A 16,705-nucleotide genomic window follows, 5' to 3' on the forward strand; every position below is an offset into this window, starting at 1 on the left:
ACAAATGCTTTCAAACGATTTACATGGAGCACCCACCCTGTGGGGGCTCCCAGGGGTTCCAAAGTCAACCACATAGGTGACTTCTCCCTTTTTCTCAACAATTGGGTAGGGTCCAGTCCATTTGTCCTGGAGTGCTGCTAGCGCCACTGGCTCCAACACCCACACCATCTGCCCTGGTTTGTACTCCACCAGAACAGCCTTTTGGTCATGCCAAGCTTTCTGTAATTCTTGACTGGCCTCCAGGTTTTTGGATGCTCTCTCCATGTACTCAGCCATCCTGGAGTGGAGACCAAGTACATAGTCCACAACATCTAGCTTAGGCTTTTTGAGAGGTAACTCCCATCCTTCCTTCACCAAACATAGTGGACCCCTCACAGGGTGGCCAAACAAAAGTTCAAAAGGGCTGTAGCCAACCCCTTTCTGTGGGACCTCTCTGTAAGCAAAGAGCAAGCAGGGTAAAAGGGTGTCCCATTTCCGCCTAAGTTTCTCTGGTAATCCTTTTATCATTCCCTTGAGGGCCTTGTTGAACCTTTCAACAAGCCCATTGCACTGTGGGTGATAGGGTGTGGTAAACTTGTAGTTTACTCCACACTCCTTCCACATTGTTTTTAAGTATCCAGACATGAAGTTGGTACCTCTGTCTGAAAGGACCTCCTTTGGAAAACCCACTCTTGAGAAAACTGCAAGAAGGGCCTTTGCCACAACAGGTGCTGTTGTGGTCCTCAGGGGAATTGCCTCTGGGTACCTGGTGGCATGATCCACTACCACAAGTATAAATCTGTGCCCAGATGCTGTTTGAGGATCCATGGGACCCACAATATCTATTCCAACTCTTTCAAAGGGTACCCCCACCACAGGTAGTGGTATCAGGAGGGCCTTTGTTGTGCCACCTGACTTACCACTGGCTTGGCAAGTGACACAGGAGCGACAAAACTCCTTGACATTTTCTGACATATGAGGCCAGTGAAAGTGAGGAACAAGCCTGTCCCAAATCTTTTTCTGGCCTAAGTGTCCTGCAAGGGGAATATCATGGGCCAAGGTAAGAAGGAAGCCCCTAAATTTCAAAGGTATGACCAACCTCCTGGTGGCACCAGGCTTGGGGTCTCTATCCTCTGAATAAAGGAGCCCATCATCCCAATACACTTTATGGGTACCTTGAGCATTCCCTGCAGCCTCAGCAGCAGCTTGCTGCCTGAGGGGTTCAAGGGAAGGGCAATCTAATTGGGCCTGCCTCAGGTCTGCCCTTGAGGGTCCCCCTGTCCCCAGAAACTCAACCTGATCAGGTTCAAGTTCCTAAGAGACAGTCTCCTCTTGGACTGCAGAATCATCCTCCTGTGAAGTCTGATCCTCAACCTGGGGCAAGTGGGAAGGCACAGCCTTAACCCTCTTGCTCTTCTTCTTGGGTTGTGGTTGGTCTATTGTTCCAAGATCCACCACTGGTCCAGGAAGGCAATTCTTAGCCTGAGTCCCTGTCACTGCAAGGACATGTGCTGGAATCCCTAGCATTTCTGCATGAGTCCTGTACTCCACTTCTGACCAAACTGAGTTTTCCAGATAATTGCCTAACAGACAGTCTACTGGGAGGTCTGCACTCACAACAACTTTCTTTAGGCCATTTACCCCTCCCCAGGAGAAGTTCATAACAGCCACACTATGTGAAGTAGTGGCATTGCTTGCATTGGTCACTAGGTAATTTTCACCTAGTACAATTTGTCCAGGGTCCACAAAGTCAGGTGTCACCATAGTGACACTGGTACCTGTGTCCCTGTAGGCCTGAGCCAGTTTCTCATTAATCAAAGGCGTCTGCCTATTCTTGCCCAAGTTACCGGGACTCACAGTAGTGGCCAATCATAGGCCCACATCACAGAGCAGAACTGCCTGAGTAGGGACTCTGACTAGGCCAGATTCCATCTCAGTACCCAGGGTCAACCCTACTAAACCCTTTGGTTGTGTACTACCACTGCTAACTGCACTAGGGGGTGCAGGTGCTTTAGGAGCTGCAGTGGTAGGGACTGGATTTTTCTTGGTGCATTCACTGCCCCAATGGGAAATGGACTTACAAGTATTGCACCAAGGTTTCTTTGGGCCATCATTCTTCTTGTTTTTGTTACCATTCTGGGAACCACCCTCCTTATTAGAATTGTGTGGGCCTGAAAAAGACTTCTGGTCTTTTTCTTTTTCTTTCTTATCCCCACCCTTCTGGTCTGTTTTCTTGTGATCACCACCATGGTTCTGGGGTTTCTGCTTAATCCTTGTTCTGACCCATTTGTCCGCCTTCTTTCCCAATTCTTGGGGAGAGGTCAGATCAGAGTCAATAAGGTATTGATGCAACAGCTGGTTCTGACAGTTATTAAGGATCTGCTCTCTCATTATAAGATTGTACAATCTTGTATGGTCTGAGACTTTACTTCCCTGCAGCCAACCCTCCAGAGCCTTAGTGGCACAATCAACAACATCAGTCCAGTCCTGAGTCTGTGCTTTTTGGGTGCTCTGAACAACAACCTGTATTGCTCAGTGGTTAGGCCAAACCCTTCAATAAGAGCACTCTTCAGGACAGAGTAGTTTTTGGCATCCTCAGGTCTAACTGTGAGGAGCCTATCCCTCCCTTTCTCAGAAAACGAGTACCATAACATTACAGCCCACTGATCTTGAGGAACCTGTTGTACCATGCAGGCTCTCTCTAGAGCAGTCATCCATTTGTGGATGTCATCCCCTTCCTTGTAGGGGGGCACAATTGTTGTCAGGTTTCTATTGTCATAGCCCCTGTCTTTCTCTCTAGGAATATTTCTGCCACCAGTGGAATCTAATCCACACAACTTTTGTTCTCTTGCTAAAGCAAGTTTAGCTTGAGCCAAGGCTATCTCCTCCCTCTCTATCTGAAGTTGGACAGCCCTCATCCTGGCACTATGCTTTTTCCTCTGGGGGGAAGTCATTCCCCTTTGAGATTCCCTGGAGGCACTAGAAATGTTAGACTCCCTGGAAGGGGATCTCACTCTTCTATTACCCAAGGGAATTATGGTGAAAGGTCTGGGGAGGTGCTGGCCCTCTCCATTACCATGTAGGTCCAAGTTGGACTGGTTAAGCCTGCCAACATGTACCTGGTTACCCCTCTGATCCTGAAGTGACTCATCTACTTCTGAGTCCTCTTTTTCCTCCTCTCCTTCTTCCTCATCCACCTCTGGGGTGTCCACATTCTCAGGGGGGTTCACTCCATCTCCTGTTTCTAAGGGAACTGCACTTGCCTTATCTAAGTCATCCTTTTCCAGGATGGCTATCAGGGAAGGAATAGTGGGGTTGTGACCCCTTTTTAGCCCTCTTGCAATGCATAAGGCACTCAAGTCTTTCTTTATGGCTAAGTTTGTCATAGCTGGAAGTTGCCTTGGTAAGGTCAACTGACACAGGCCCAGAGCTGGAAGCTCTACCTGTGTCAGACATGACTGCTAGTGAGGTGCAAGTGGTGCACTTACCTACACTAAGTGTTTTCCTACTGTACCTTGCTAGTGAGTTGTAGGCAGGGTGTGCTAATCCCTTTGATCTACAACTGCTAAGTTCAGTAGAACTTAAATATGCTAAGCTTTTGTTTATATGTACCTAAGGTACTTGATGTGATCTTTCAATGTGATAAAAAGATTGCAATGGTAAAACAACAGCAAGCTCAAATCCGCACCGCTGCACACCAATGTGAATAGTTGGCCTGATATATGATGTTTCCAATTCTGGAACCACCTTGTATCAGTCCAAACAACCCGTATGGTGTCTGGTTGTAAGTCAACCTTATAGACAAGCTATCCTAATTGTAGCATGGACTAAGCAGCCTTAAAGGCTTAACTCAAGAGGTGGTGTTAAGCGAGCTGTTTTACCAATCACAATCCTGTAACATCAAATGAAAGGACACCACACAAGTTTTATAAAAGTATATGTGTTTATTACTAGAATAATCCTCTATACTCTTTATGAGTCTAGAGGCACAAGCGTTTAAACAAAAGCACAGTTAAACATACAAAGTTGCACAATTATGGATGAGGGCGGGTGGCCACTCAAACCATATATTAAGAAAGTGGTATAAGAGATACCAATCGAACAGTGGTTAGGCCTAGGGCCTAGGGAATCGCTGGGAGCAGTCGGGACAAGCAATGCTGAAGTCAGGAAAAGCCCGCGGTATTCGGGTACAGCGCTTAAAGCGTGGCTTGCACCAATGCAATGTCAATGGTGCGTAAAAGTTATAAAGTTACTGTTTAAAGATACTTCCGCTCAACCTAGAAGGACCAAACTTAAGACACATACACTAGAGGTGTGTACCAGTGTGGGAACACTGGCGTTGCTGAGTTACCTCACCCACAGGAAGCGGGTGCACAGGTGCGAAGTAGTGTCGGGTTTTGTCACGCATGTTGCTGGCGCTTGGAGCTGAAGATGCTGCAGGCATCGAGACGAGAAGTGTCCGGTGTGATCCAAGGGTGGATCGAAGTTAAAGATGATCTGAAAGCAGAGGGGACAGAGTCTGGGTCACTTTGCAGTGACCAGGGTGGAACCAGAAGGAACCAGGCAATGTCGAGCGCTTTCAGGTCGCTGACAGGTCGCTTCTCTCCGCTGCCACGTGGACTCTGGGGCACCGAGGATATCCAGGAGTGGATCACTAGCTGTCCTACGCAGGTTTTTGCTGTCGGCGGTGTCGGCTTCCGGATCAAAGCAAATAACCCTTAGCAAGGGCAACCCACGCAGGATTCAAAGATGGCATTGCACTCGGACCAGGAAGGTCAGAGCGGGGGCTCCTTTTCAAAGGAGTGGGTGCAAGTCTAAAGCAACCAGAATCACAAGTTAGATTTCGTAGTTCATCGGCACAGGGGCCACAAGCCAACGGGCAAGTGACCGGGCCAATGCGTTGAGCCAAAAGAAGCAGAAGGCCCCCACGCAGCACTCGGTGAGTGTAGAGGGGTGAGCTTTGGTGCAATAAAGGCTCAGGGCTGGGGCTTCTCAAAACAACGATGTACAGCTTCGAGGGTCACTCGTGGGCTGCACGGTCAGCATCTCGTGGACTTTCACAGACAGCGGGCCCCACGCTTCAGGTCGCCTCCATGGGTGTCAGCTCTGCAGGGACTGTGGATCGGGCTGTTAGAAGGCAGGCCCGTTTGATCTCGTCGATCTCTGTCGCTCGAGTACTGGCAGGAACTGCAACAAAGCAAGGGTCGAGGTGCTGGATGGTGCCTGTTTGCACAGGGTGGTCACTCCTTGACCACAAGGGAGATTCTTCAGTCTTCTACGTCGAGTAGGATGTCGAAGGGTCCAGAGTTTCATTTCTTATGTTTCATCAGGATAATCTGAGTGCTTTGGCACTGCTCCCATTCTTATACCAATCTAAGGGGCTAGATTACCTGCTAGGTCCCCTCCTGTGGGTGGGACCCAGGAAGGGGGTGGTTACACCCCTTTCCCTTTGTCCAGGCCGCGCTGGGACTGGGGCTGGTTTGCCCAAGAACCGGTTTGACCGGATTATGCAAGGGGAAGCCTTGTGCTCCCCAGGCAGTGTCTGGTTTCTTTCAAACCTCCCTGCTACAATCCACTATCTCCTGTCTGGGGTGGTGTGACACCTCCCCGCGACAGGAAAGCCTTTTTCCAGGCCTCCTCGGCTGAGTTTCGGTCAGCAGCAGGAGGTCAGACTCGTGTCTGTGGCAGAAGCATCCATTTTGTGATGCTGAGGCTCTTTTAAAATCAACTGCGTTTTAGTAAAGTAACATGTCTTCTCCCTCTAGAGGGGTGGAATGCTATCCCCGTCAACAGGACTGTCGAGGGGATAGTATTCCAAATCGTATGACACCTTACACGACATGTTTTGATAAAGCCAAACCAAAGTAAACATATAACCGCGAGGATTATAATGCACTTAATAGTATATGGTTTGGCATTATCCCGGAACAGCTTAGGGAGTTGTTCCCGACAGCTGCAGACAGGCTCAGCTCATGCTCGAGCACCATCTCACGTTAAACCACGCACTCTGCCTCCAGGATTTATAAGGCCTTCCATAGGAGTGACTCACAGGTTTATATGTGTCCAGATATAGGTTTAGATATAGGTATACTATATCTAAGCAAGAGGTGATTACACCAACTTGCCCCAGCTGAGTGATCAGCCAGTTGTGTCAATTTAAGAACCAGCCAGGGGTGGCAAAACGCTATGCTGCAGCCCCTGGTAGGCCTTGCTGGCACCTATGCCTTGAGCACCTATAGTGCCTGGTACAGGGGCTGACACGGAGTCCAGTTCCAATTGGGTTATGTACCTATAGTACATGTATGTGAATTTAGAGAGAGAACAGCAGGGTGGGGGTCTGATTAGCAGGCCCACAGCCTCATTAAGTCGAAAACCAGTGAAGCAAAAAGCAAAAATTGGGGTGACCATAGGATAGCAGACCCTACTCTCCTACAACTCTACTCTACACAACTTCCCTCTACACCCTGTTACTCTTCGTTATTCCACTCTATGCCACTCCTTTGTACACCACTCCACTCTACGCCACTTTACTGTACCCCATCGCACTCTATACCTCTCCACTATACAGTATTTGACTCTACATTGCTCAACTCTATGCCACTCCACTGTACATTAGTCCCCTATACCCCCTCTGCTCTACAACACTCCACTCTATGCTATTATTCTCTACACCACCCGACTCTATGCTACTCCACTGTATGCTATTTCACTTTACGCCAATCCACTCTATGCTATTCCACTATAGTCCACTCTACGTACTCAACTCTTTGCCACTCCACTTTATTCCACTCCCTTTATGATATTCCATTCTACGCCACTCAACTACACGAGTCTACTTTATGCCTCTTCATTGTACGTCACTCCTTCCTATGCTACTCCATACTATGATATTTCACTCTATGCCACTTGTCTCGACACTACTTTTCGCCACTCCACTCTACGCTATACCACTTTATGCCACTCCACTCTACACAACTCTACTCCACTGTATGACACTCCACTTTATGGCACTGTCCTCCACTGTATTCTATGACACTCTGCTTAGCGACACTCCACTCAACGACACTGTAAGCTATAATTTGAAACACTTTATTCTTAAAAAATAAAAGCCATTGAAATTAATTGAAAAAAGGGTTCATGCTTAGTTATAGCTAGGACAACTATATGTATTCTTCCTGTACAAACCAACCTTAAACTACACAAACATTAGGAATTCTAAAGTTATAGTTATACCTTAAATGTATAATTCATGCACCACCTTCAAATTACTAAAACTGTATTCATTCTTTCTATACAAACCACACTTAAACTGCACAAACATTAGAAATCCTAAAGCTATATATATATATATGTATATACTACCTACTGGCGGTCACCAGTAGGTATATATAGTTAGGATTTTTTCTCTATGGGATTTTTTAAAATTCTATGTCTAATAACTATGGCGTTTGTGGACGGAATTGGCTGAACTTTTCAGGAAAATGGCACATTTTGTTTCTGAGCAGCCCCTGAAAATTTGGGGGGGGTTCGTCATGGGGGGCCGAGAAAAAAGGGGGTTCCCAAAACGCGTTTTTCCCATGTTAATTTCCATAGGGCGGTTGGCCTCACTTTTAGCTCGAACGGCTGAATGGATTTGCATGAAACTTGGCAAAATTGTAGGGTCTGTTAGCCCGATGTGCCATTGCTAGGTCTCAATATATGTGCTCCAGTGGATTTTGATAAATTAACGTTCCAAAAAATATATATGTCTGTGACAGCGCTCCGGGTAGCGCTCCGGTTCGCGTACTTGACGCGAAACGGAACTTCGCGAAGCGAAGCTGATTGGCTCTCCGGTGTCTGTCAACATTCTAAACAGTCCGGAGCGGCCGCCATCTTGTCCCTCGGTAGGATCGAGAGACAAGAGGAGGCCAAAACGAAGGGGGAAATGACCATAAGGGGGCATAGTAGATCCTCCCTGACCCCCTAGGTTTGATGTGGAGGCTTTAAAAGGGCCTCGGTTTTTTTGCGTGGGGAGCGCCCGGTACGCTTTTATGCAATGGGCGGTGGTAATCTAAATGATGAGGAGGGGGGGGGACATTGTTCAAAGCACATCAGCGAGCATAAACATGAAAATGTTTTTATCTACCACGTACTTGACTTATCTCTCTGAGATGCATTCCCTTGTGTTTCGGCAATGGTAGTCTGTTCATTACATAGATCACCCGAGGGCGGTAGTACAGACCGCGCGTAGGAAAGGGTCAAAAGCCAGGGGTATAGGAGTATGTAACAAGCGAGCCATTTAATTGAAAAAACTAAACGTGACAAATGGTTGCAGGATCAGTGAAGGTTGATTTTATAATTGAAAGTATAACAGGATCAGTTACAATAAAATCGTCCATACGCACACCATGGGCGAGTATCATGGGTAACATTACTTCGAAGCTTTATTAATACAATAATCAATAATGAAAAATTGACATCAATAGGGTTGTCTGTATTCACAGTCAGTACCCTTCCCCGCCCGCCATGTGCACATAGACCGCATACATCCCCCATAACGTCAAGGCTAAGTAACTAGAACGTCATAAGGAGTTGCAAGTCGCTGCCATACTGGCGCCATTTTGGTCGAGGCCAGGCAGGTTCAGAGTATAGTTCAATGTCTCCAATAAGTAGCGGCAGGACCAGAATCCCTTTCGGCAGTTCTGGCTTCGTCATTACGAGCACTAGAAAACAAGACATTCTGGGCAATACCACTCTTAACGCAGCCCTTTATTCCTCAAGATGGTGTCTTTCAAAAGCCAGGGGTATAGGAGTATGTAACAAGCGAGCCAATTAATTGAAAAAACTAAACGTGACAAACGGGTGTAGGATCAGTGAAGGTTGATTTTTTAATTGAAAGTATAACAGGATCAGTTACAATAAATCGTCCATACGCACACCATGGGCGAGTATCATGGGTAACATTACTTCGAAGCTTATTAATACAATAATCAATAATGAAAAAACTAAACGTGATAAACGGTTGTAGGATCAGTGAAGGTTGATTTTTTAATTGAATGTATAACAGGATCAGTTACAATAAAATCGTCCATACGCACACCATGGGCGAGTATCATGGGTTACATTACTTCGAAGCTTTATCAATACAATAACCAATAATGAAAAATCGACATCAATAGGGTTGTCCGTATTCCCAGTCAGTACCCTTCCCCGCCCGCCATGTGCACAAAGACCGCATACATCCCCCATAACGTCAAGGCTAAGTAACTAGAACGTCATAAGGAGTTGCAAGTCGCTCCCATACTGGCGCCATTTTGGTCGAGGCCAGGCAGGTCCAGAGTATAGTTTAATGTCTCCAATAAGTAGCGGCAGGAGCAGAATTACATTTATGAAGAATGTTGAAGAGTAGTATGTTGAAAATCTGAAGCCATCGTTCTACAAACTCTCAACCAGCCTTGGATGGAAAAATCCTGAAGAATGTACAAACTGAAAACCAGTTTTTGTCTGCATAGCATCAGCAGCAACACTTTGTGTGAAGCTGCCATCTTGATCCAATCAATACCGTCCCCTTGCACACATTCAGGGACCAGGCCGCAGGACGTGTCTTCAGATCAAACGGATTGTGGGACAAGGTCCAGAATGGAAGAGTCACCATAAGGCAAAAAGTTCCACCGGACCCCGGGAGCCGGCCGCCTATGTCGGGGGGATCTCAGGCCACACCAGGGCAACAAGACTTGGGGAGGGGGCAGGAGCCAAGCGCCCCCTCCCAGTCCGCGCTACCACACCGCCCCTCAGGGGGCCTCCGTCAAGCGGTTCAGGGAGGCACCACAGGCAGCTGTTCTTCAGATCAGTGGCTCTCACCGGCAAGACTCCCCTCCGTTAGCAGCGATCGTTGGCGCTGTGGTTGCGGCCGGAGGCCCCGCCTAGTCAACGCCCCGGCCTCTCTATATCATAGGCCGCAAGAGTGGTCATAACTCTGCTGGCCGAGCGAGAAATACCGTCCCCCTGCACACATTCAGGGACCAGGACGCATTGCGAGGGCACCGCAGGACGTGTCTTCAGGTCAAACGGATTGTGGGACAAGGTCCAGAATGGAAGAGTCGCTGTATCGCAAGAGTGGGTGAAATTTAGCCGGATGGCGGGTGAGACGCTGTAATAGCAAGAGCAGGCGCAACTCAGCTGGCCGAGAGAGACTTGGGAGGGGGCAGGAGCTAAGCGCCCCCTCCCAGTCCGCGCCACCACACCGCCCCTGGGGGGCCTCCGTCAAGCGGTTCAGGGAGGCGCCGCAGGCAGCCGTTCTTCAGATCAGTGGCTCTCACCGGCAAGGCTCCCCTCCATCAGCAGCAATTGTTGGTGCTGTGGTTGCGGCCGGAGGCCCCGCCTAGTCAACGCCCCGGCCTCTCCATGTCGTAGGCTGCAAGAGTGGTCGCAACTCAGCTGGCCGAGCGAGACTTGGGGAGGGGGCAGGAGCCAAGCGTCCCCTCCCAGTCCGCGCCACCACACCGCCCCTCGGGGGCCTCCGTCAAGCAGCTCAGTGAGGCACCGCAGGCAGCGGTTCTTCAGATTACAACAGAGTCTCATGCTTGATCGATTGAGCTGGCTGAATCAGGCAACAAGAAGGTGTGGGGGGGGCACCTCTTGCTCAACCACCACCTGAGGAGGTGGTACTCTCTTCCTAGGAGGTGGTGGTGGTGGTGGGGATCAGTGATGTCACTGACCATGTAATGAATGATGTAATATGTGACATCATCAGCAGTGGATTGCGGGTGCGTGATATATAGTTAGTGCAAGTAACTATATATGGAATTTCAATGGTTTTGTGTGAGTAAAAAAATAAGGTTTTGTAAATGCTAATTCCTAACTATATATGGTCTATAACCCATGTTTTTTTCAGTGAATATATATATATATATATATTACCTACTGGCTATCGCCAGTAGGTATATATAGTTAGGATTTTTTCCCTATGGGATTTTTGAAAATTCTATGTCTAATAACTTTGGCGTTTGAGGACGGAATCGGCTGAAATTTTCAGGAAAATGGCACATTCTGTTTCTGAGCAGCCCCTGAAAATTTGGTGGGGTTTCGTCAAAGGGGGGCTGAGAAAAAAGGGGGGTCCCAAAACGCGTTTTTCCTATTCATTTTTCCATAGGGCGGTTGGACTCACTTTTAGCTCGAACGGCTGAATGGATTTGCACGAAACTTGGCAAAATTGTAGGGACTGTTAGCCCGATGTGCCTTTGCTAGGTCTCAATATATGTGCTCCAGTAGTTTTTGAGAAATTAACGCTCAAAACAAGATATATATCTGTAACAGCGCTCCGGGCAGCGATCCGGTCCGCTTACTTTTCGCGAAACGGAACTTTGCGCGCAGAAAGCTGATTGGCTCTCCGGTGTCTGTCAACATTCTAAACAGTCCGGAGCGGCCGCCATCTTATCTCTCGGTAGGATCGAGAGAGAAGAAGAGGTGAAAAACGAAGGGGGAATTTATTGAAAGGGGGCAAGGTATACCCCTCTTGACCCCCTAGGAATGTTGTTGGGGTTATTAAAGGGTCCCGTGGGGAAAATAAAAAAAAATGATTTTTCACGGTAGAAGCGCTTCACGGGCCGCGAACTGGGCCGCAAACTGGTAGCGAAACGGGAATTCGCCATTTTGTGCTTTGTTTTAATTGTTTAGAGACAAAAATTATCGCCGCACATCGGCCACAATGCATGAATATCGCTGAAAAGTCAGCGATATTCATGCATTATCCAGCAAATGCTCTTAGCCATGTTATCCACCTTCCATTGGATAACATGGCTAAAAACTGCTCTGTGCGTGAGCTTTTTTTTTTTTTTTTGCTGCGTGACGTTTGTTAACGTTCGATTCGATGGAAATCAGGAAGTGTTGACCACCATTTTGTCACTGCGAGTAAATATTTTGTTATAAATGAATCCTTATTGATAAACATTGTCTGCGCCATCTTGCGTTTTTGTCCAATGCCACAATTTTGTCGTGCACGGCAGCCATTTTAGATGCCTTGACCAGGGCCACTCTCTGCACGCCGCCGATTCTCAGCATGGCTCCCCACCCTCGCAAGCATCTCCCCCACGCACTGGTCACCCCCGCTCTCTCTCTCATGCATGGGACATATACTTCCCCCCATCTGCGCTGCTCCCGCCCGACACCTCCCTTTCACCCTATTCACTACCGCACCCTCTGACACTCCTCTTCCTCTGTGTCCGATTGTCCAGGCCGGACCTAGGCTATCACCTAGCCCTGCGGATGTAGTTTATGGCTCCAGCTGTAGAGTATGCAGACATGCCAACCCTCCCGAATAAGGCGTGAGACTACTGATTTCAGTGCTAGTCTTTCGCTTCCCGATTCCTGCAAGGAAAAACCCAGGGGCATATTACCAACAACTAGCGGTAATTTTTGTCTCTAACTTGTTTAGAGACAAAAATTATCGCCGCACTTCGGCGAATTTTATTGCACATAAACCTTGCTATTAGCAAGGTTTATCGCAAATGCGATAAAAAACGGCCGCAATGCATGAATATCGTTGAAAAGTCAGCGATATTCATGCATTATCCAGCAAATGCTTTTAGCCATGTTATCCACTTCCCATTGGATAACATGGCTAAAACTGCTCAGGGCAGGTGTTAGGTTTTGGAGATATTCGCGCTTAGCGCGAATATCTCCAAAAGTTGGTAATAGGAGATAGCGATGGTTAGGGACTGTTTCCAGTCGCTAAAATCTTGGCACGCCCACTTTGCATGTCATTAGTGATAAATATCACTGATATGCAAAGCGGGGCCCAAGATGGTCGCTATCTCCTTTTAGCTGTCACTAACTGGTGTTAGCGACAGCTTGGTAATAGGGAGATAATTTTATCTCTTTTTTTTTTGGCTTTTAAAGCCAAAAAAGCAGAAATAAACCCCCTTGATAATATGCCCCATGATTTCTCGGGGGTTTCAGCTGACAGGGCTTGGTATTGTGTTACGTGCTAATTCTTCCAGGAAACGTCAGAGGGTCGATGCAGGGGTTCTAGAAGGGGTGATAAACCATTTAAGCCTCATGAACAAGCGCATGGTCTTTTAAAGATTTGTGAAGTACTCGGGGCGGCGGTGTGTGTGCGTGCCCTCTTTCAGGAGCGGGCGGGGGGGCACTGCCAGCAATTTGCAGGCCAGGCAGTGTTCAACACGTGCATCACCCTTTCTCTGCCTGTTATTGCGCTCCATGCTTCGGAAAGGTAAGAAAAAGAACGTGCATTTGAGTTTGAAATGTCCGATCTTGTAGCAGTACACTTGCAAAGCCCACACATGACAATAACCCGATTCAAGGCCCCATTCACCCGATTTTTTAAACATATATAGCACTCCAACAAAGTTAGATTTTAAAACTTTATTAACATTTAAATATAACGAACGCAACAAAAACTGTAAATATATTTAACCATTTTTTGAAATTAACCAGAACTATAACGATAACAACAACAACAACAATAATATAACTTTTATGCCTAAATTACGCAAACATTTAGCTAATCTGCTAAAGGGGGGAGTCGCCATTTCTTTACAATAAGCAATAATGAAAAATCCACATCAATAGGGTTGTCCGTTTTCTCGATGCAGCACTATAGTGCAACATACACAGCACCTGGGGTGTCAAGAGTGAACAGGTCTTTCTTTGTTCCTTAAGATGTTATCTGTGTCAACCTCTTCCGAGAATGCTGGAATTCTGTCAAGATGATAACTGCTTCATAAACAGACGATATCTTTGTTTAGTCATTAGTGTTAAGTGTGTCTGAAACTACAGTGCCCTTCTGTTTTTTTTTCTTCAGGCTCTACAGAGTTTTGTGTGTTGTTCTTTTCAGCGACAATTATTCCAGAGGTTTCAGGTTCACTTGTTTTGTTCTGCAGTGAGTTAACAGCTTTAGAGAGTTCATGTTTATTTGCTATGTCCTGCTGTTCGTCAACTGCTTCAGAGACGTCAGCCTCATTTGTTAAGCTTCAGTAGATCCTGGACCTGCCCGGCCGCGCCCAAAATGGCGCCGGTGTAAATGGAACTCGTAACTGCTTGTTGTGTACTGGTTGCCCAACCTTGATATCACGAGATACATATGCAGTTTTGAAGCACATGGCGGAGGCTTGTCTGCTGTAGTGGGGCGCCCCTTTATCGTTTCAGTCGCCATTCCGCCCGCTTTTGCTACACTGTGCCTTTTCCGCCATTCAGCTGTTTAGCGCCCGCTCTTACGGCTACAGCGTCTCGCTCACCATGTAGTTGAGTTGCTCCCACTCTTGCGGTGCAGCGATAGGCGGCTTCCACAGGACTCTTAAAATGGCGGTCGGCTCTTCGGATTTGGGCCTGGTCCAGTAAAATGGCCCTGGGACACCTTGGAACTCGGACGCTTGTCTGCCAGGGCTTGGGTTCCATTCTCGAAAGCGTCCCCTCAGCCTTGAAGATTGTACAAAAGTTTTGGGGGCCGTCGACTCCCGCAGGCTTCCGGTGGGGAGCGGCTGCCATGATTGCTTGCGGAATGGCCACGACGGAGCTACGAGATGGTGGTGCTCTCATGGTGACGCCAGCTTCAGTCTGAAACATCCAGAAACAAGGTGGGGCTTTCATCGTTTGGGAAAAAAAATGTTTTAATCCAATGAAAAGTGTTATTTTCAGGTCACATGACCTAGTCTTACATAATTAGGAAAAGAAAAGTAAAATGAACCAATGAAAAGTTTTATTAACAAGTCACATGACCTGTTATGCTTACGTTACGCGCTGCGCGGCGCGCTCTGGATCGTTTCCGGGAAGCTGCGCCTTGCGCAGCGGAGCACTTCCGGGTGCGCTAACGCGTCACGTCATATGACGCATTACGCGACAATGCAGGTCCAGAATATAGTCAAAATGTCTCCACCAACCAGCGGTCGGAATACAACCGCTTTCAGCAGTCCAAAAAGTTCGGTTAAATCTTAAGAGTGGGAGCAACTCAACTACATGGTGAGCGAGACGTTGTAGTCGCAAGAGCGGGCGGTAAACAGCTGAATGGCGGAAGAGGCACAGAGTACCAAAAGCGGGCGGAATGGCAACTAAAACGGTAAAGGGGCGTCCCACGACAGCGTGTCTTCAGGTCAAACGGATTGTGGGACAAGGTCCAGAATGGAAGATTCTTCAAAAGGGAAAAAATTCCGCCGGACCCCGGGAGCCGGCCGCCTATGCCGGGGGCGATCTCAGGCCTCACCAGGGCAACACGACTTGGGGAGGGGGCAGGAGCCAAGTGCCCCCTCTCAGTCCGCGCCATCTCACCGCCCCTCGGGGGCCTCCGTCAAGCGGTTTAGGGAGGCACCGTATCACATTGTTTTCTAATGCAGTCAGGTCCACAAATGGACTCCACTTACTTTGAATAGTGAAGCTGCAGCAGGTGCAAATAAGGTTTAAACAGTGTTACAAGAGCTGCTTAGAACTCTGAAGTATGGCACTCAACAACCAGGACTTATGCCATTTATGTAAGGCAGTGACATGGAAGCAACTCAGGGACAAAAAGCATGAACGAACATTCACGTATAAAAATCTTATTTGGAGAAGGGGTAGAATCCAAACGCCCCCTGCCAGTTCGCGCCACTACACCGTATGTGGAAAATCTGAAGCCATCATTCTACAAACTCTCAACGCTTGTTATCAGTGCATGAGTTTCATGCTCGATCGATTGAGCTAGCCGGATCGGGCAATAAAAAGTATAAAATAGTTATGTAAATAGTTATTTAATAAAATGTTTTACTCTGTTTCTTTGCTGGTGTGTTGTGTATATTTATAATATTTGCATAGGGTTTGTCGTTATTTTGGGCGGTGTGGGTGGCGGAGTCGAGCTGTTTTGCAGCCCTCATGGTGTGGAGCTCAGTTCATTTCACTATTTTCGTATTTCTCATGAAAGGTTATTCCTAATGTTTGTATTTTACCGAGGTCAAAAAGAGATCGAATTAGTGGTCTACTGATTTTGCTCGATTACTTTTATTTTTTTTCACGATTTTTTCACTATCTGCAAAGACTAAACAGAGTATTGCGACTTTGTGCTTGTTTGTAAATAGAGAATGATCCAAAGAGAACCAATTGTAAAACAGTAAATGCTTGGATAATAATCAATCAAATGGAGAGACAAGCAGGTACGACGGATTACAACAGGGGTAAAGGTCTGCGTTAACTACCGTTCACTATCTGCAAAGAGAGAGTACTACTAAGAGAAAAGAGGGGAGTGGGGGGGGGGCAGCCTTCAAAGCACATCAGCGTGCATAAACACGAAAACGTTTTTACCTATCACGTACTTGACATTTGACAGCTTTTGATATTTGCTATTAAAAAACCATTGAAATTCACAGAAAAAACCATAGGTTATAGTCCATATATAGTTAGGAATTTGCATTTACAAAACCTTGAAAATTCAATGAAAAAACCATTGGTTTTAGGTCATATATAGTTAGGGATTTGCATTTAGAAAACCTTATTTTACTCGCATAAAACCATTGAAATTCCATATATAGTTATAAGCGCTAACTATATATCGCGCACCCGCAATCCACTGCTGATGATGTCACATATTACATCATTCATGACATGGTTAGTGACATCACTGATGACATCACTGATGACATCTCAAATGACATCACTGATGACATCACTGATAACATCTCATTTGACATGACTGATCACATCACTGATGATATCATTCATGTGATAATACCATGAACCTCTTCAGACTCTAATATAACCTTAGATA

General features: G+C 47.0%; 1 protein-coding gene and 1 pseudogene across 1 annotated transcript in view; both read right to left on the reverse strand.

Annotated features, from left to right (window-relative positions):
* LOC147711417 (polycystin-2-like protein 1) overlaps positions 1-16,705 on the reverse strand; it is a 3,079,390-nt gene that overhangs the window by 1,612,663 nt on the left and 1,450,022 nt on the right.
* LOC147711419 (uncharacterized) lies at positions 1,062-2,933 on the reverse strand (annotated as a pseudogene).

The sequence above is a fragment of the Lissotriton vulgaris genome, chromosome 5 (genome assembly GCF_964263255.1).
Source record: "Lissotriton vulgaris chromosome 5, aLisVul1.2, whole genome shotgun sequence".
NCBI classification, from domain to species: Eukaryota; Metazoa; Chordata; class Amphibia; order Caudata; family Salamandridae; genus Lissotriton; species Lissotriton vulgaris.